General features: G+C 41.3%; 1 protein-coding gene across 1 annotated transcript in view; it reads left to right on the forward strand.

Moving 5' to 3' along the window:
* The window catches only part of LOC107037460 (WD repeat, SAM and U-box domain-containing protein 1), a 500,298-nt gene that overhangs the window by 402,012 nt on the left and 77,097 nt on the right, over positions 1 to 21,189 (forward strand). The window lies entirely within an intron of this gene.

A 21,189-nucleotide genomic window follows, 5' to 3' on the forward strand; every position in this document is an offset into this window, starting at 1 on the left:
CCCTAGAAGAGTTAGACGGGCACAAAGGGATAATCGAAGCAGAATGGAACAAATATTTTCAAATTTATGCCAATCTAGCCGAGTTTCTTCCCCCTGATCATGAGTATGTCAACGAGATGATACATGAACGAGTCACACGGACAAGACGACAAGCCCTGATGCTCATTGCTCGGCTGAAGGGTCAACTGGAAAGGAAGAAGGATGCAATTAGCAGCTCAACAGATCAAAGCCAGGCAAATCAGCTAAAGCGTCTTGACATCAACCCATTTGATAGGAAACCGGAGGAATGGAAGGAGTTCAGTGACCTTTTCGTGTCACTGGTGGGAAACGTAACGTCAATTCCACCAGTACAGAAATTGGTGAGACTAAAGGGATTCCTGAGGAATCCTTCAGCAGATCTCCTCTCAACCTTTCAGGCCAAGGACGAAAACTATGAAAAGACTTGACAGAAACCCACCAGGCAGAAACTCACCAGGAAGTACGAGGACCCTAGGCTCATCGCTCAGTCGCTGTTTAACAGAATCCTGAAGCTGCCGAAAATTACCCAAGCGACAGAAGAGAACCTCAGCGCCAATCGAGCAGCAGCATTGGAGACCCTCGATCAACTGCAAGAGGTGACGGGGTTAACGAGGGAGAACATCGCTGAACAGCTGATAGCCCACTTGCTGAGGAGATCTCTTGATGCAGAGACACTCAAGCAGTGGGAACTAAAGTTGGGAGACTCCAAGGATTTTCCGAGCCTTAAGGAGTTCGTGGCATTCATCGAGGCCTGCGGCAGAGGGATCAACGCAGGTGCAAAACTGTTATCAACAAAGGAAATCAACACAGCCACGAAGAAGTCAGCTCCACCAAAGAAAAGGAGCACCTATACAGCAGCAACTCACCAGCAGGAAAATAAGGACCCAGAAAGGCAACTTCCTGCGAACTGCTGTGCCTACTGTCAGGACAAGCATTTCATCGCATCCTGCCAGAGGTTCATTGAGCTCACCCCAGCTAAGAGAAACGACATCGTTTTCACCAAGGGGCTGTGCTTCAACTGCTTAGGGCCACACACGAAAGCCAAGTGCACGTCGGACAAGAAGTGCCTCAAATGCAGCAGGTACCACCACACTCTCATCCATGGAGGGAGCTCATGGACGATGAGCCCGCCTTCAGACCGATGCACTCCAGCTGAGCCCTTCCAGATTGCCGAAACGTCCAGGCAGAAAGAGGATCACGGGAACAGTGAGTGAATGAATTCTACCTCAATAGCACACTCACCATCTCATTGATCATTCCTCAACATTAGAATCCAGTTCATCAACACCAGTAGCAGTAAACTTCAACAGCAAAATGATCAATGAGAAAGCAGAGAACATCAAACACGAAAATCGCCAAGGAGAAGCAGATCAACAGTCAGTGCTGTTGGCAACAGCACGAGTAAAAGTAATATCACCGAGAGGATTCACGACAAAAGCTAGAGCACTCATCGACCAGGGTTCAGAGGTATCGTTTATCTCCGAACAATCAGTTAATCAACTGCATTTACAGAGAAGAGAATCAACAGTGGAGCTGGTGGGAATTGGTGGAATTAATTCAGGACACACCAGAGGAATAGTTTCAGTCATTCTACAAGCGAGCCATGGGACTCATCGACTCCAACTCAACGCCCACATTCTAAAGAAGCTCACCGCAATAATTCCGTCATTTTCATGCTCATCAGCGAGGATCGGCTCACTTCAGAATCTTCAGCTAGCCGATCCCCATTAGCTAAGACCTGGACCAATCGACATCATTCTAGGGGCTGACAACTATGAGCGAATCATCATGGATAAAGTTGTCAAGTCAGAGCAATCGAGAGTAGTTGGCCAACGCACCGTATTCGGTTGGATACTATCCGAACCAATCGAGTGCACAAATTGTTCAATAAAGGTATCTCTATCAGCTGTACGAGAATCTTCGAATGTACAACTTTTAGAGCTTCTCCAGAAATTTTGGGTCCAGGAAGAACTTCCAAACGAGAGATCATCAACATCAGAGCTTTCACCAGATGAGTACGAGTGCGAGATGCACTTTGGAGCAACTCATAGCAGAGACAACACCGGGAGATACACCGTGAGACTGCCCCTCAAAACTTTAGCAGCAGCGCTCGGAGAATCAAAATTTAAAACAGCACGTCAACTCAAATCGATCGTGAGTCGACTCAACATAGATCAAGCATACTCCCAGTTGTACAGAGAGTTCATCAACCAGTACGCAGCACTGGGGCACATGAGAATAGCACCAGAGACTCCAGAACCCGTGCCAGCCTACTATCTTCCACATCACGGGGTACTGAGAGAGGAGGCCATCACAACGAAGCTGAGAGTCGTATTCAATGGCTCCAGCCCCAGTTCATCAGGTATGTCACATAACGATATACTGTATTCTGGTGAAAAATTGTAGAACGATGCCATGGTTATCCTGACTTGGATGAGGAGGCACAGGCTCGTGTTTGGCACGGATATTGTCAAGATGTTCCGCTAGATACGAGTTCACCAAGATGACTGGGATCTTCAGAAAATCATGTGGATCGACGAGGATCAACAACCAGTCACCTACCAGTTAACGACAGTCACCTATGGACTAAATTGTTCTCCATGGTTGTCGTTATGAGTTCTTCAACAACTAGCAGAAGATGAAGGGCACCGCTTTCCAGCAGCAGTAGAAACACTCACCAGAGGTCGTTACGTTGACGACATTTACGACGGTGGAGAGACAGAAGACGGTCTCAAGGAGATCGCAACGCAACTACAAAGGCTTTGCCATGCAGGAGGCTTCCCTCTATAGAAGTGGAGCAGCAATTGTCCAGAGGCTCTGCATGAGTTGGGCCCATCAACTGAAGAAGAAATTATTCAGTTCGAGGAGTCAGACACCAAGGTACTTGGATTGTGTTGGCATCAATCCACCGACACATTCCGGTACAAATCAAAGGACTTCAATATGACGACAATCACCAAGAGAGTAGTCTCTTCTGAAATAGCCCAGATCTTTGATCCACTGGGATTTATCGCACCAGTTGTCGTCCAAGGAAAGATTCTCCTACAAGATCTTTGGAGATTAAAATTAAAATGGGATGATGCTCTTCCAGATGAGTATGTTTAACGCTGGAAGATATTCCGAGAGAATCTCAACGACCTAGACAGAGTAACTGTACCTAGATGACTGAGAATTTCAACAGAGACACTCAACATCCAAATTCATGGATTTGCAGACGCTTCAATGGTAGCCATGAGTGCAGTGGTGTGTATTTGCACCAAAACCATCAACGACTCGACATCAACAGTGCTGGCATGCGCGAAGACGAAGGTAGCACCACTCAAGCGCATGACCCTCGTCTAGAGCTCACAGCGGCTCTTCTACTGACTCAGCTAGTGGCATCAACGAAACAAATGCTCCAACTCGACCAGGTAGACACCTATCTCTGATCTGACGCTTCAGTAACACTAGCTTGGATCAGGAGCCACGCATCACGATGGAAGGACTTCGTACACAATAGGGTCGTCAAGATCCAGGAAACTCTCCCGAATCCTACCTGGAGACATGTCAGTGGGAAGGAGAATCCAGCTGATTGTGCCTCCAGAGGCATATCACCGAGCCAGCTAGCAGATCATCAACTGTGGTGGTCAGGACCTGAATGGATCAATCAGGATCCTGAAGAATGTCCACAATCATCAATCGATGCTCCAGCCATGGAAATCCCAGAGGTGGCCAGGGAAGCAAAACCAGCACCAGCCCATCCAGTTGCAATTAAAATCAACGAAATTGCAGAACTACTGCACAGATATCAGACGATGGCTAAATTGCTAGCCGTAACAGCTACGGTCAACAGAGCTATCGACAGATTCAGGCGGCAGCCAACGCCCCCGGGACCTGTCTTGACAACAAGAGAACTCAACGAAGCGAGGTTATTTTGGGTAAAGATAACCCAACATCAATACTTTTGGCCAGCCATTCGAGTACTCCAGAAAAATCACCAACTACCGAGAAATCATCAACTAGTTAAGCTGACACCCACACTAGACAACGAAAGGATCATGAGACTTGGGGGATGCCTCAAGAACTTGCAGCTAAATTCAGATGAAATTCACCCAATAATCTTGCCTCGCCAGTCACGCCTCACCACACTAGTCATCGAAGAAGCTCACCGCAAAACACTCCACGGAGGAACTCAACTCACCTTAGCCTACACACGTCAAAGGTATGGGATAATCGGCGGCAGAGGCACAGTTAGAGCGTATATTCAACGTTGTGCCATCGACACCAGACACCGAGGAAGACAGGCCCAGCAACAGCTGGGTCAAATACCAGCAACGAGAATCTCACCAGCAACAGCATTTCTCCACACAGGGGTGGACTATGCAGGACCATTCGCCATCCTCAAATAGAGACCAACGAATGCACAACCAGGGTCAGTGCACATTGCAGTTTTGGTGTGCTTCACCACATCAGCAGTTCACCTAGAGCTAATCACCAGACAGACAACTGACGCCTTCATCGGAGCCTACAAGAGATTCACCGGAAGACGTGGTATTCCAGCTGTCATGTACAGTGACAATGCCACTACCTTCGTGGGCGCAGCAGAGGTCCTAGAGAAGATCTATCACCGAGCATCCAGAGAAAATCTGCAGGTTCAGGCTGCTCTCGCCACCAATGGGACTCAATGGAGCTTTTCACCACCCCGAGCACCCCATTTTGGTGGCAAGTGGGAAGCAGCCATGAAATCAACAAAGTATCACCTGAGAAGAGTCTTGGGGACAACAACACTCACACGTGAGGAACTCAACAGTGTCGTGATCCAGATAGAGGCCTGCCTAAATTCCAGGCCAATCTGTCCCATGTCAGATGACCCAGACGATCTCCAAGTACTCACCCCAGGACACTTCCTGATAGGTGAGCCTCTTTAACTGATTCCAGAGCCATCAATCATCGACAAGAACTGCAGCAAACTGCAGAGATGGAACCTGGTAACGCAGCTAACACGCCCAGGAGCAGATGGGCTAACAAGAATCGCAACCATAAGAACAGCAAAAGCAGAAGTACCAAGGCAGGCAGATAGATCACTATTCATACAAAACATCAGAACAATCTACACAGAGCTTGACAGAACAATCACCAAGCTTTTCCTACTGCAATCAGATCCACCACCTCCAGAGCAACCTCCAGACGATGATGCAGAAGAAGCTCAACAGGACTAGAATCACCATTAATTCATTATCCCTGATGATGAATTGCCCCCGGGGTGTTCGAAATACAGCATAAATCTCCATATTGGTCACGGTCAACTAACTCGGCTATCTTCGAAAATCTCCGTGACCCCTCGGGTCAACGGACACAGGTTAGCGCGGCACCCGGAAGAGTCAGTTACATCAGTTGTGTTTCAGTATCGTCACGATAATGATAGAGTAGAGTCAGTCAATTAGTATTCCAAATTTAATATCTTGTTCAGTACATCACCTTGTTGATTAATTTCAGTCTAAATTCAGTGACTCAACGAATTAACAGTGAAAGACAATTATCAGTGCCATTAGACATTCAAGAGTTAAAATACCAAAGAGTGTAAAAATAATTGACAAGTGGTTCGATCCCACAGAAATATAGTGATTTTTTTTAATCCGGCTAAAGTAATTTTCCCAATATCTCCCTCCACATTTTCATCCCACATCCACTCTAACCGCAGACATTCACCAAACAGACCTTTTTTGAAGGTCTCATCTTGCTCTGCAAAGAAGCTCTTCAGAGAAATATTGCTATCTTCTTAAATCCCGAGATATTTTTCGGAAACTGACCTCCGGACGAAATCTACTGGAACTGCTCTTCCTCTGCGGTAATGAATTACGTGAACAAAATGTAATCAGTTTTTATCACCATTCGGTTCGTTGATGAATAGGGGAAAAATATAAAAATTTGCAAATTACATATCAATTCCCATGGCGAACCTGTCATAATCGATCTACATAATCGATGAAGTTCGCAACAATTCCCTTGAAGGATTTTTCCATTCCATTTTCAATTTTTTTTGTATCGTTTTTTCAAACCTTGAAATCATGTTCTTGGTCGACTGAGTAACCGAGGTGAACTATAATAGAGAAAACGATTGAGAAACTTCGTCGTCGGTGTTCGAGGCATTTCTTTTTTTTACAGAATTACAGTATGTTTATGTTTCGTTATTCATTCCATCCGGAGAAATTTTTCATTCCACTCTGTATAGTCATTCTTTTCGTCAGTTTTTTACCAACTCTTGTAGGAGACACACGTCGGGATCGGTGGAAAAATTGAGAATTATTTGTTATTTGGTGTGAAGAATTAAGAGTGATATAGTTCCTACGGTTCGAGCAATGCGACGATTAGTGTCGAATAATGGATGTAGGGGGCAGATCTTTGCGAAAGCGAGAAAAAAATTATGATTAATCATTATGCATAATCTGTCAAACGTCGGGGAATCGGTCAAGTCATACGAGAGGCCGCGACTGGATCCGATATGCGGCATCTATCCACCAGGATATTGTTTCCGAGAGATTAGACTCTTTGGGAGAAAATCTGGAATTTATTTTTCACTCAACAGGGGTCTGTTATCATGAATATGTTGCCAAAGTGGATCTCGATCGTGTAAAAAACCGACAGCAGAATGTACGATCTATTCCACGAGTAAATCCACTGAAAATAGATCATGAGAACTCAAATCGTGAACAAAACTCTACTGTGGAATGTCCACATGACGTACAATTTTTTGATGAGGAAAACAACGTACGATCGATGCAGAGATCAGCCTCAGAACAACGTGATGATTTGCACAATTGTAAAAAAACTGCACCAAGAAAAAGTTTTGTTTGTTTTTTACTGGAAAGTTGAAATTTTTGAAAAATACAAAGAAATAAAAAAGAAAGCCAAGTTAGGAATGTCAAATAAATGAGTATAGTACACAATCAGATTTTTAAAAGAAGAATGGATCTCAATAAAAAGAGGGTTTTTAAAATTTTTTCCATAAGATAAATCATCAGTAGGGGCAGGTCCAACGTCCTTGGCGCGGATCAGCAGATGGAGGATTGAATTCATATAGACAGTGAGTAGAAAAAATCCGTGCCAAGAACGTTGGTCCTGTCCCTACTGATGTTTTATCTTATGGAAAATTGAAAAAAAAAAAATTTTTATTGAGATCCATTTTTCTGATAAAAATCTCATTGTGTACTATACCCATTTATTTGACATTCCTGAATTGGCTTTCGTTTTTATTTCTTTGTATTTTTCAAAAATTTCAACTTTCCAGTAAAAACCAAACAAAACTTTTTCTTGGCGCAGTTTTTTTACAAAAACATTTGTTTTTGTTTTTTAGGGAGATTTCACTCATTTTTTCAAATTAAGCACAGAATTATTTTTATATCATGAGGATGTTGTTCTCTCCAATTCAACTCATTAGTTTTTTCACAAGATAGAACATCCATTCAATTGTTGATTGAAGGAAAACAAACAATTCTACTCCAGATTCATTGTTTTTACCGACTCCTGATCATTTATTCAAATTTTAGATTTAATTTCGGATGTAAAAATTTTGTAAAAATGTTGACTTGATAGATATTTTTATGAAAGGATTTGTTTTTGATTTTTATTTTGAAGATATCACTAATGTCGTTGAAATTGTTGCAAAAGTGTCTTCTTGTTCCTCGCATCTCATCGTAACCTAATTTAAAACATTGTCCCCACGAAACTAAAAACTGTTATCACTCGAGGAAAAATAAATTTTCCAAAAATTAAGTATTGTTGAGTCCCACGATGCCTCAAAAACAAAAAAAGTTGTGAATACATCGAATGATGGCTTAAAAAATTTTTTAGAATGTCCTTTTGACCGAATTCGGAGATGAAGGGGATAGCAATAATCGTTATTTTGATTTATCTGGAAATTTTCAAAAAATGTTCATTTTTTGAAAATAAGAATTGCGGATATTTATTTAGATATCATTTCAAATTAATTCAATCACAGCTTAAAATGTCTGTTTCAATGCCGATAAGTCGAAGTTGAAGGATAATTACGATAGCTATATCGGTCCATTTGGTTTTTGTGATGATTTTTTTGGAAATTTCGAATTTTTCATGTATTTCCCTGAAAATGAGCTTTTTGACGGTTTCTTCAAATGTCATATTTAAAAATCATTAGATTATGCATGAAAAAGGTATACCATTTTATTGAAATTTCAATATATGATAGATAGCTTCATTCTTTCATTTGATGTATACATGAATTTTTCTCCAGTGACAGCCAGGCGGCGATTCACGCCCTAGAAAAACCCACTACAGAGTCACAGGTGGTGTGGGAATGCATGCAGGCATAGGACACATTGGGTAAAAACAATCAGGTCACCGTACCCTCGGTACCAGGCCACCATAGGATTCTGGGGAATGAAGAGGCAGATAAGCTGGCCAAGGAGAGTACAGAAAGGGTGTCCTCACACGGCCTGCTTGGCATGCCATTCGCAGTGGGAAAAACTCTTATTAAAGAACATTTCCAGCGAGATCATGTCAGGCGTTGGGAGAAAGTTGCGACCTGCAGACAAGCGAAACTGCTTATGAGGGGGCAACTAAGAGTTAGAACCAGAAAGCTTCTGGAGCTGCACAGAGGGGATCTGAGGGTAGCAGTAGGGCTCCTCACGGGTCATACAGCTCTCAGAGCTCATATGTTCAAGATGAAACTTGCAGAACAAGAAGACTACAGACTGTGCGGAGGCGATAAGGAAGGCGTCATCCACATTTTATGTGAATGCCCCCTATTAGCACTCCGTCGCTATAAAATCTGGGGCCAGGCGTTCCTGGAACCAGAGGATTTACAACAAGCGGCTATCACCAGTCTTATTAGCCTAGTGAGAAACACAGGGATGTTACAAAAGATCGTATGATTTAGGTGACTCTGGGTGCTTTAAGTGACCAGCCGCGCATATTCTATTCTATTCTATTCTATTCAAACGGTCGTTGATTTCCCATAATTTCCACAGAAAAAGGCTCAAATTGATTGAATTATCATTCAAGAAAATTATTTCAACTTCACTTTAATTAAATAAATAGGTGGCATAAATATATATTTTACATTTTATAATTTGGAAAGAATCGAGTATCACAAAATACAACACATTCAGACGAGTTGTAGACAACTGAAATATTAGTTGAAAAAAAAAACTGAGTGATGGAACCGTAAAAAAGAATCGGTTGTATAGAAGAAAGTGGTAATAAGAATAATGATAATGATAACATTTAATTAAGTTGTAAATCTAACAATTTGTAAAAGAAAATAAATATCACTCACTTTAATCAAATAACATGAACAATGGATTATATACGATGCACGAAAAAAATTTAATATTATTTTTTACTACGTGAATATAGTATTCCAGGACCATACTCGCTGCACTGAAAATTTACTGTTGCACATAGTAAAAATTGCGAGGCGGTATAGTAGAACGTAAAATTTAATTTGTCACGAGTAAAAATTGGTTTAAGATAAATCATATTTTAAAATTTTTTCGGTATGTTCCTCGATTACTATGTTCACATTGTAATTTTTAATTTTATATTCTCTTCGGATGGAAGAAAATTATATGCAAAATGACCATTCGAAAGCATATTCCAAATTTATTAGCAAAAATAACTATAGAATACGAAGACAAAAACAATTCCCCCCTTTTTTTTTGTTGAAGATATTACTAATTTTTTTAAATAATCAGAAATTTGTTTTCAGGTTCTTCGTATCTCACCGTAAACTAATTTATAACACTTTTTCCCACGGAACCGGGAACACTTTCTGTCATTCCTCAAAGAAAAATATATTTTTTCATTTCAATTTCAACTATCCACGAACATTTAACACTTAATTACACAATATTCGATGAACAGCATTTCTGTCAGTTTCCAAATATAAACCTCACAAACCTCACAAACTATCTTTATCTCCGAGGTCCGGATATAGATATGACGAGAAGAAATCTGAATTTTCGACGAAAGAAAAAAAACTAGAACACAGAGTTCTTACTCGTTTTACTCTAATGAGTGATTCAAAGTGAGAAAAAAACATTCCCGTAGTTATCCACATGGAGAATAGGTCTCTATTCTCCATGGTTGTCCATAACAACATCACAACACATGTTTAAGGGGCTACATACAGTTGGTTGGGTGAAAAAATTTGTGACGGCACTAACCCATGGGAACCTCAAAACTTAAAATATAAACCGTAGACTTATCCATAACTCGATGCGAAACTCAAAACAGCCGGAGTGTTGTCACCTTCGGCCTCTGCTCCTCGATGTCCCCACGAAAATCCTCGAAAACCGAATAAACGAAATAAACGGGAAAACGAGAAAAATGTCGGGCGCCAGCTGACTTTTGTTCCAGCGGTGTCAACGAACCGCATTAAAAAGAACCATATGAAAACTTAGCCATAATCAAGGAGGGGGGATCAAGGGTGAGGTTGCGGAATTAGCTCGACTAGCTCGGAGGTATTCGGAGAGCGGGGTAGGATCGGTCGCTCGGTCTTGGGAAGGATGTCGCGAATTTACCAAAAGATACAGAAAAATCAAAAGGAAGAATCAGAAAGTTAATTAAATAGGGGATGAGGGAATTACTTTTAAATTTACTCCGCGATTTATCCAATTTCTCAATAATACTTCAACTCCAATAGAATTTCTATTCTTCATAAATAAAATAAATTAATTTCAATTAAATTTAACAAAATTAAATTCGATTAAATTCCCGAGAGTGAGAGTACGTGAATTGACTTTGAGAGAGAGGTTATTGCGACGGGAATGGAGGGTCCGAAGAGTGCAGGCCAACGATCTCTCCGCATCGTCCAGAAACTGGAGTGCTGGAGGATCCGAAGGCTATGTCAATTCCGATGCGATGATCTCGGCGAATCTCCTCAGAATAATAAATGACGATTAATGGGCGAGGGACTCAAGTGTGCAAATGTCACTTAAGAGTACCATTTTGCCCCATATTCGAGTCCGTCCTCCATCAAGAGCGTCGTAGCGTCACAGGGAAATTCCTGGGGCTCACGCGCTTCAATGTCATGATTTTCGGGGTCTCGTCTTCCAAGAAATTTTAAATTAATCTATTGAAACCTTGGGGGAACTTTACTGAGCTAGAAAAGCACTCATTTGAGGCTTCACTTCGCTCTGGAAAGAGGAAAAACCGCCATGTGCACGACAGCGTCACCCATGGCACGTGAGGCGCATGTGTGCACTTGTGGGCCTGTTTTATCCACTTTTCCCCACTAAAAATTGGCACTGGACATTCCCCATGCGTTCTCGAGAGTCCTAGTGAACTAATTATGCACTCAGAAGGTGCATTAATTGTTCACAAGACCTCCTGGTGAGTGGAGAGGGCACAATGGCGCCATGGCAGGGCATGGGCCATGTGCGGCCTTTTATTGGGTCTCACTGTCCATTTTCACTATCTCTTGGGTTTCACTGGGGTTTTATCACTCGGGAGAGGTCTGGAGAGCTGAACGAGGGTTTTATGCACTCAGTGGTGCATTTATCCACCCGCTCAGAGGAGTTTTGGAGGTTGGGAATATATCTCGACGTCACTCCTGTGAACGTCGGTGCACTTTTCCCGGAGGTCATCACTGCGCACACTGGGAATAAATGCACTTCCCTCCTCGGGAGAGAGTGCACATGGTGAATGAAAATGTACTTACCATGTTCCTCGTGTGGGCCCTCGGCGATGGTCTCTACCAACTCCCTCGATCGTTGTCAATATTCTCGGGGATGTTATCGCAGTGGTTGCTCGGGTCCAACTCTCTCGTAAACTGCGTCTAACCGGCGGAGGTTCTCAGCTGGGTGGCGCGACTGGCACGCCGTCTAGCTGCCGCTGGGGCGGGCTCATGTAACCGAGCACGCGGGGATTTTGATTCAAATGGGTTTTAGACTTATTTTAGGCATTCCGCCGTTAATTATATCTTTTATGAATTAACCCAAGGGGTTTTTATCCATAATGGCTGAACGATAGTTATCTGGAGGTTCGGAAAGGGGGAATTAAGGCAGTTGTTCGCCTTTTCTCCTCGCGAATGCACTTCACCCCTGAGTGAGTGCACTTTTCGCTGCTGTCACTCTCCCGGGAGTCATCCTGGAGTCACCGTGAACAAATCTAAAGAGAGAATAGCCCATGGCGATCCATGCAGACGAGTGGGCTATGTTCATCCACATGGCCTTCCAGCTGCACTGGTGATTCCAGCGACTCCACGAAGTGCCTTAGCCAGGGAGCGTGAGTATTTCACCTCAACCTCTGTGATCAGCAGCCGTACTCAACGAGATCAGCGAGATCTCACCGGGAAGCTCGGTGTATCGGCTCTGAACCGCGGTGGATCGTCGTCCCTCTCAGGATTCGCGAGATTTCAAAATTACAAAAATATAACTAGGAAAATACAATTACTGTAAATTTTCCCTCAACCATAAAACCGAAAATTTTTCCCCTAAAATCCGAAGTAAACCAGAAAGATAACTGAAACTAAAAGAGAACAAAAACTTTAATATTACTTGAACCGGAGATTTTACTTTTTACTCGTTTTTAATGTGTATCGACACGTGAATGTGATTATTTATAGAAATCGAATGTTGTTTTCCCCGCGAGGCCCTTCCTGATGTTCTTGGAGACCGGTTTCTATGAGCTGGAGCTAAAAGGGGTGTTGCATCGCCCTCCGGTAGGGGTGCTAACTTTGGGATTAAAGGAATCGCGACTCTCTCTCCGAAAAGATCAAAATAAATTCACACTTACCTACTCACTCTTACGATTTACTTAATTCTATGACTAAGTTGCGTACAGGTGGCGGAATTCTCGAAAATTCCGTCACAAATCGATTTTTGAAAAATTATCTCGTTCGATAGTACCACTCTTAAATTGTATTTCTGTGAATATTTCATTCAAAAATTCCTATTTCCAACGAAGAGCCATTAATAGCTGACCCGGTCAGCTTGACCTAGCCGGCAAGTGCATTGTTGTGTAGGCCCACAGGCCTCCCATGGCTGTTGGTACTCGTCCTCTCATTGTATTCGAATGTCCAAACACGTTTTTTTTACGGATTTTCATGCACCTGTTTACCTGTCGCTTGCGAATGACAACATCATTATGGCGGAAAATTTCCGGACTTATCGTCAAGTGCAAACAAATTACCCTCAGTCTAATTGTCGGAGAGACAGAAGACAGTGCAGTCTGGAAAATTCGCTCCGTCGTGTCTCCGTGCATTATAAACCGTATATTTTTTAGAAGACCCCAAATTGGTGGGAGAGAGAGACAGGAGAAACCAGCACGTCTGCAAAAAAATTGAAAACAGCCGATGATATACCCATGCCCAATGAGGAATAAATCAGCTATAAAATTTTGAATTTCTGTGCCGTATTTTCGATGATTTCTAAGTACGTGAAGTGTAAAGCGTCCAATAGTGATATCAATTTTGCAAGCGAAGCAGTGCGTGGACTTGGATTCAAGATAGTGATTGAGTGCGAAAATTGTAAGCCCATTTCGATTCCCTCTTCTCCAACTGCCGGAGGTGGATACGAAATAAACCGGAAATTTACTTTCGCAATGCGACTTTTGGGGATTAGTTTGAGTGGGGCTAAAAAATTTTGCGGTATCATAGATTTACCTCCTCCTGCTGCACAGAGCTCGTATGACATTTTCGTGAAACACATCCACCGAGCAGCTTCCACCGTTTGTAATATATTGTTGATGAAAGCAGTCAAAGAGGAAAGAGAGACAATGACCAATATTGGATATGACGATGATACGAAACTTACAGTCTCCGGCGATGGCACATGGAAAAAACGAGGGTTCAAATCTTTATTCGGAGTGACAGGATTCGTCGGATGGTACACAGGTAAAGTTGTTGACGTATTAGTAAAATCTGCTTATTGCAAAGTGTGTGAATATTGGTCCACGAAAGAGGGCACAGCTGAATATGATGAATGGAAAACCGAGCATGAAAAATCGTGTTCCGCGAATCCCGAAGGGTCCTCTGGAAAGATGGAAGTGGATGGAATCACAGAGATGTTCAAACGATCGGTGGAACGTTCGAAAGTAATTTACGCCAATTACATTGGAGATGGTGACTCGAAAACTTACAAGGGAGTGAATGATGCTAAACCGTATGGATATACAGTGCAAATAATAAAAAAGGAGTGTATTGGACATGTACAGAAACGAATGGGGAAGCGTCTCCGCAATTTGGTTGAAGAATGCAAGCACCTCAAAGAACGTAATAAGTTGACCGGGAAAATGATAGATAAATTATCACGTTATTATGGTTTGGCAATTCGATGAAACATAGACTCTGCAAAGAATATGAAAATCGCTGTCTGGGCTACGTTTTATCATTACTCATCAACTGATGAAAATCCGCAACATAAAAATTGCCCAAAAGGTCCCGACTCATGGTGCACTTGGCAAGTAGCAAATGCGAAGAACAATTTAGATATCTATTCACATAAACATGTGGCTCTTCCCATCGATGTTTTGGAAGCAATTAAACCGATATACGTAGATCTGAGCGACGATATTCTATTGGAACGTTGTGTAGGAGGATATACGCAGAATAATAATAAAAGTCTCCACAATTTGATATCAAAGATGTCTCCTAAAGAGATAAACGGTGGAAAAGCTTCAGTCGAAATTGCCGCGTATATTGCAACTTGTGTATTTAATGAAGGCACTGGATCTTTATTAAGAATAATGCAGGAAATGGACATTTCGGCTGGAATAAATGCGTATAATTGGGCTTCGATGGAGAATGACAGGCGGCGTAGGTCGGCTGAACGCGAAGCAGAAAATGCATCAAAAGGAACACGCACTCAAAGGAAAAACCCAAGGCAAAAAGACGATTTTTACGACCCGGGAATAGATGAAGATCTGTAAGTATTGTGATGTATTTTTTTCACCTGTAATAATATTTCAATTATTCAAAAGGGCCGGACCGAAAATCCTCAAGGCTAACGCTCTTTTGCCTCTGCGTGACGCACAGTGGCAAAACTTTGAACGTCGTTTCTCTAAAACTGAATTTTCCAAAACGGTACCAATCATTTCTCGGATACCATTGAACCGATTTTGCTGAAATTTTGCACTGGGCAATTTTGCATCATTCTTTTGTATGTAGCGCATTTTTTTCACTGTGTTTTTTTTTTTTTTTTTTTAATAATGGCGAAAAACCGTTGAATATTATAGTCTTCAAACGCTCGGGAAAATTTAAAAACTCATATCTCATGAAAATTCTTGATATTTTTTATGCATGCGTCACAAGTTCAATCAATGTATCCTTTATAAGTTATGAATAATAATTTTGTTCCAGGAAAAATTAATGAACAAATTATGATGGCACGGCAGACGCTATTGGCAAATGACCGATTCTATTCAAGACGCTCCAACATGCAAATGGCTTGGAATATTTCGATTTTTTTTGTCAATATTCTATAAGATATGCTGTTCTCAAAACAATCAATATTTTCAATGTTAATAAATAAATTACATTTTTAAAAAATTATGAAAATAACCTTTTCTGGGCGCCCTCTAGCTGTATGTAGCCCCTTAAACGCACTGATGGCAACACTCCGATGTTTGACGTGAGGAGGCTCTGTTGGACCGACGCTGCCAACGTCGTAAACAAAAACTCACACTTTATAATGTGAATCGCAAGAACGTGAATATCAAACCGTTGCTATGCGCTATCTTCAGCATTGTCAATCCAAACAACACAAAAGTTACACCACCGAAAAGCTCGTACACCATTTATATAGTGTAACTAAGGATGGTTTTTCGATTTGTCTTCCCGTTTTAATAATATTAAATGGAGATGATATAGAGGCAGTGGAGGGGGAAGTGACGTCGTGTATAGATACGCGGTACACTCGGCCTGATGTCAAAACTTTTCTTGGCCGATACGCTCCCGCGTATCTCGGTAATAATGAAAGTGATCAACAAAACGTTTGCATAATATGCAACCAGTTCAGTTACAAACAAGTGGGCGAGAAACATATCCCATTATTGACCGGAAAACGGCTATTTCGTTTTTTGATGCTGTAAATAATCTCCAGGATGAAGTTTATGGACGAGTGAAACATTGTACAACTGTCGATGATCTGTTAAGCCAGGTATTCTACTCCCACACATGTTGTCTCCGTCGTTATGAAAAGAATCATCAAAGACTATTGAATAAATTCCAAGTAAATCAAGAACAACCGTCGAAAGCCGCCATAAATTATTACTCTCTAGGGAATGCGAATAATGGGAATATTTCTAATCGGGAAATTTTGAGAGAGAAAATGGAGTTGATTGAGCAAGTTGTGAATGATCTCCATGAACGCATAATCCCTGGTGAAGCATTTTCACTGAGTGACGTTACAAAGAGAGTGAACGGGTTGTCGCAGGGGACTTCTGGTATCAACAATCTCGACGTTAGGCGTTATTTATCGAAGACGTACGGTGACCAAATCAAATTTTGTGTGTCATCCAATCTGAAACGACCAACAGTTTTCTATCATTCAAGTGTCACCCGTAATGATTTGGTAGAAAAGTATTTTTTCAAAGATCCATTGGAAGAAGCTGCGTCGATCTTCCGCGAGAGTACGATGTCGAATGAATTCAATCTTAATGATTCATTCTGTGATGCAGCCGATTTGAAAACCTCCTGGGAACAGATACGTATGTTTCAGCCTCTACTGAAATTTTCGGTAAGTGGTTCAATTTCAAGGTGGAATATTTCTATGAAGTATTGGACAGGAGTGAACTCTACAACGAAGATGTTGATGAAGATGAAGGGGATTCGAGTACCAGGAGCATTTCTCAGGCTAGAGTACGGAAAACCATAGCGCTTTACCAAACAATATATTATATCCTTCACGCTGGAAGAGCGGAAACTCCACTTCAGGTCATCACAACTCTGAATAGATTGGGATTATCTATTGCATACGATGAAGTGCTGTGAATCAAAAGTCGGTTACCATCGTATGTCATCGAGTCCGTCACAGATGAAGTGACCATGCCAATACATTTCGACCCTCGAAATTTTACTCTGTTAGCTATGGACAATTTCGACCACAATTGTAGAACTTTATCAGGGCTACAATCTGCTCATTATGCAGTATTTGTTGGGTTTCAAGCTGCTTCCCACAACATGGCAAGGAAACCTCGTGTTTCAGAGACCAATGTTCCTCGAAGAAGCCGTGCATTCATCCAAGAATTACCGTGTCAAAAATTGAAGACATTCGATCTGCTAGATCGTCACATCATCTTCACAGACGAGTACACGAAGGACTATGACCAATCTCCCGTTGATCCGAAGCAATATTATAAACTGACATCTCCAGATTTCACTTGGCACCTGAGTCGAATGAATTTCAATGATAGTCGTATCAATGTAATCCAGACCAATCAACAAATTCCACCGTGGTCAGCATTCAATTCCATTCTCGTAGAGGACGAGCGTGAAGAGCAGACCGCTGGATTTTCCCCAGTCATTTCGCATTCAATAACAGATGCATCAACAGTTTACACACTACTCTGCAATGCCAAAAATTTATTGTCTCAATTAAAGAATCAGCAGAATATTCCTCTTGTCTGTGATGAAGGGGTCTACCGCATCGCACGGCCGATTCTGTTCGAATGTCCTGAAGAATTCAGAGGTATCATTTTGGTATTGGGGAATTTTCATCAAGTGAAAGTGTTACAGATGTGTATCGGAAAATTCCTTCGAGGCAGTGACATTGAGAATATTCTCATTGAAACTGAGACACTGGGACCTGGTATGACAGAACAAGTGCTGAATGGTTCAGATTATGTTCGGTGCGTAACAACGTTTGGATTTATTGAAGAAGCTTTGATGAGATTACAATTGGAAGAATTTTGTACGGAGGAGAATATGGCGAAATATGGAGAGGAGGTCAATTCAATCAGGATGTCGCAGGAAACTTTTGCAGAGCGGAATTATGAAGACGATAAAACAATTTTTAATGATTTTCATAGTAGCAGTGAATAGCTTATTTCAGACTACCAGGATTTCATCGAAAGGCGATGCAATGAATCCACACAATTCAAGTACTGGACTACAGTCCTTGTTCTGATATGCTTGATGCGCGTTTTAATCCGAGCTGACCGACACGGCGATTGGAAATTGCACGTGACAAGTTTGAAAAAGCTTCAGCTCCTATTTCATTTTATGGATCGAAGTAATTATGTAAGATGGAGTGGTGTTTATCTACATAATATGATCCAGTTGGAGAATAATGCTCCTGATATCTACATGGAATTTATGAAAGGACATTTTTCAGTTAAACAATCAGCGGTATCATTCACATCGATAGGGACTGATCAAGGATTGGAGGTAACAATAAATCGTTCAACGAAGAGTGCTGCTGGAATAATAGGATCAATCGAAGATGTCCCGCATTTCACTGCATGGGATCTTACTTTTCATGAAATATCAGGAATATCTACGTGTATGAAGGAAATCGTCGGTTTGAAAGATGAAAATAATGAATTACAACTTCATCACGAGTTCACTAAGAGTGCAATACGTCGGTCTGAAACAGCAGTTAACAAAATCATTGAATACATTAAGAAATTCGTCAATCCATTCGCGAATGGATCTCAACCTCTACAAAATCTCGTCACCAAAGAATTGACCCCGGAAGATACTGCAAATGGATTGTTGAATGTCTCTCGAATTGGTTGCACTCAATATACTCAATTTCAGTCGGAAAGGTTTAGTGATAAAACAAAATCACATTCTGACACTATAAAAAAATACAATTTATCTACGATGATGACCCCAAAGAATGAACCTTTACAAAAAACTCCAACGAAATCTCTCGCAAAGAAAGCAGTCCCATAAATTTTTGATTTAGCAACTAAACGAGAGAACCCAACTAAATTGTTGTTTGAGTATGAATTAATATCTCAGAATCCTCTCTTCGAGAAAAATGCCGCTTTAAAAATAAAATAAAAACAGAACGCATTGATTGAAGCACTAACAAATACTACAAAGTAAGACAGAATTTATCCATCGGGACCTCCTCTCTCCAATTATGGCTGCCTCGTTGTAGATGTTCTACCAGTACTTAGCAAATTAAGTGGAAGGGATTAAAAAATTTTGGAGATCATGTCCGCGAATTTCGTGATCACGTGAAAGGTTCTGTGGAAGGTACAGTCGTTCGCGTAGACTTCCTATTCAATCTTCATGCCGAATCAGCAAAGGAGAAGCGTAATACTGGTGTTACATATCAAAATGTGGATGAAAATACTCCCCTCCCTCATCTGCCGAAGCAGTTTTGATCTTCCCACAAGAATGTCTAATTAATCCAAACATTCCTGCGGCAATATAGCCGAGACAAAGGCCACATGATGTGGAACAATACTGAGTTCATTTTCAGTGATACAACCAATACAAATTGTGAATCATCCCTTCCGATGCGCCCAATCGTTTCCTTACCACAGTGCAGGACATCTATGGAAGAAATAAATCCACTCGTCATGACACACCCTTTACACATTGTCGAGGAGAAATTCTTCCAAGTGACAATGCTGTCAGCCTTTGACGTTGATTTCGTTGCCACAATGCTTTACCATTGGGAATCATTTCGACGAGGAGGGTGGATGGTAAGACTCTAATTTTTTACTTTATCAATCGTATGATAATTTTGTACAGTGGAATATTATGAATTAGTTTCTACATATTCATTCTTTCGTTTTCGAAAATTTGATTCATAAATTACTTGTGGGAACTATCATTCGATATCTACTAAATCTACTCATCATTGAGATAATTCACTATCTAGTGACGTGTGAGAAATTCATCTTTTCCTCAACCCCTTTTTTCCTGGAATCATCTGTAACTTTCATTCTTCAGGAATTGTGGCTGAAAATTCTCGGAACTTCGCCTAACATCTTCCCATTGCATTTGATTGGTAATGTACATGGACCTGAAGTATGCTCAGTATTACCTGCAATGCACAATTTAACTGGTAGTGCAAGCATTAGTAGAGTAGGAACCAAGAGGGGCGCTCTTGCAGCTGGCCCTGAAGATTATTTAATCAATTTTGCCAAAGGTAGTATTTCCTTAATCACAAATCCTGTTTTGCATTGCTGATGGTTCAATCGATTTTTCAATCTTGCAATTTAGAAATATTTCAAGAGAAAATTGAGGAGAGTATGAGCTCTGCTCAGTATTATCTAGTCCAAGTTCTGCGTAAAAAAAACGCTGCCAAAACATTCAATGAACTGAGAGATTGGATCTATCATCACGGCAAATTCAAAGGGGTTGATGACTTACCACCTACATCAAAATCAATAAGACTTCACATTTTACGTGCCCTTTATCAGACCTATAGTCAAATTATGGCCGTTTCATCTGATTATGTTCACCTTAATCCTATTGATTTTGGGTATGAATTGAAGAATGGAGAATTAGTCCCTAGTACTGTTACTATGATTTGACCTCCAAAAGAAGATTTGATGCATGGTCGTCAATGTCCAAACTGCTCTAATAACAGATGTGCCTGTGTAAAGGCCAGAATTACGTGTATCAGTTTCTGTTTTTGTAAAAGCAAAGAAACGTGTTATAATAAATATGCGATAAAATAACTGCAGTGTGGAAAACTTTTATTGACCTGGATCCTGACAGTTCCATTTGGTTAATTATTTTTCAATAGTCGCACAGAAAGAGTATTTAATCCCACATCTTCGATCCGCAGGATTTTCTCTTTTTTAAATTTCGGGTGAATTTGTGAGGAATTAATTTCTTCATAATTTTTTTATGAACAAATTGTTAACTTTAGGGAAAATATTATGAGGACTTACTGTTTAAAATATGGCCAAAATACAGTCAAATTTGTCATTCATCCCCCTCGGCAATTATCGATAGTTATCGTCAATCATCGGACACGGACGAGGCGGTCGAAGCCTCTCGCTACGGGGTTCACACGTCAACGCGCCAGGACAGCGTAGTGAGAGCATCATCAACGATAGTCAGCGCCACGTCAGGTGGTAACTCATCGGCACTCATCATCGCCCGTCGCTAACTCAACGACAATCATCGGACCAGCGGTCGGTAACCCATCGAGAATCATCACCGTCAGTCGGTAACCCATCGGCCGGTTATCAATGCAACATCGGAAATTCATCGGTAATTATCACAATTTATAGATAATTATC

The sequence above is a fragment of the Diachasma alloeum genome, unplaced genomic scaffold (genome assembly GCF_001412515.2).
Source record: "Diachasma alloeum isolate Michigan unplaced genomic scaffold, Dall2.0 Dall_scaffold_00242, whole genome shotgun sequence".
NCBI classification, from domain to species: Eukaryota; Metazoa; Arthropoda; class Insecta; order Hymenoptera; family Braconidae; genus Diachasma; species Diachasma alloeum.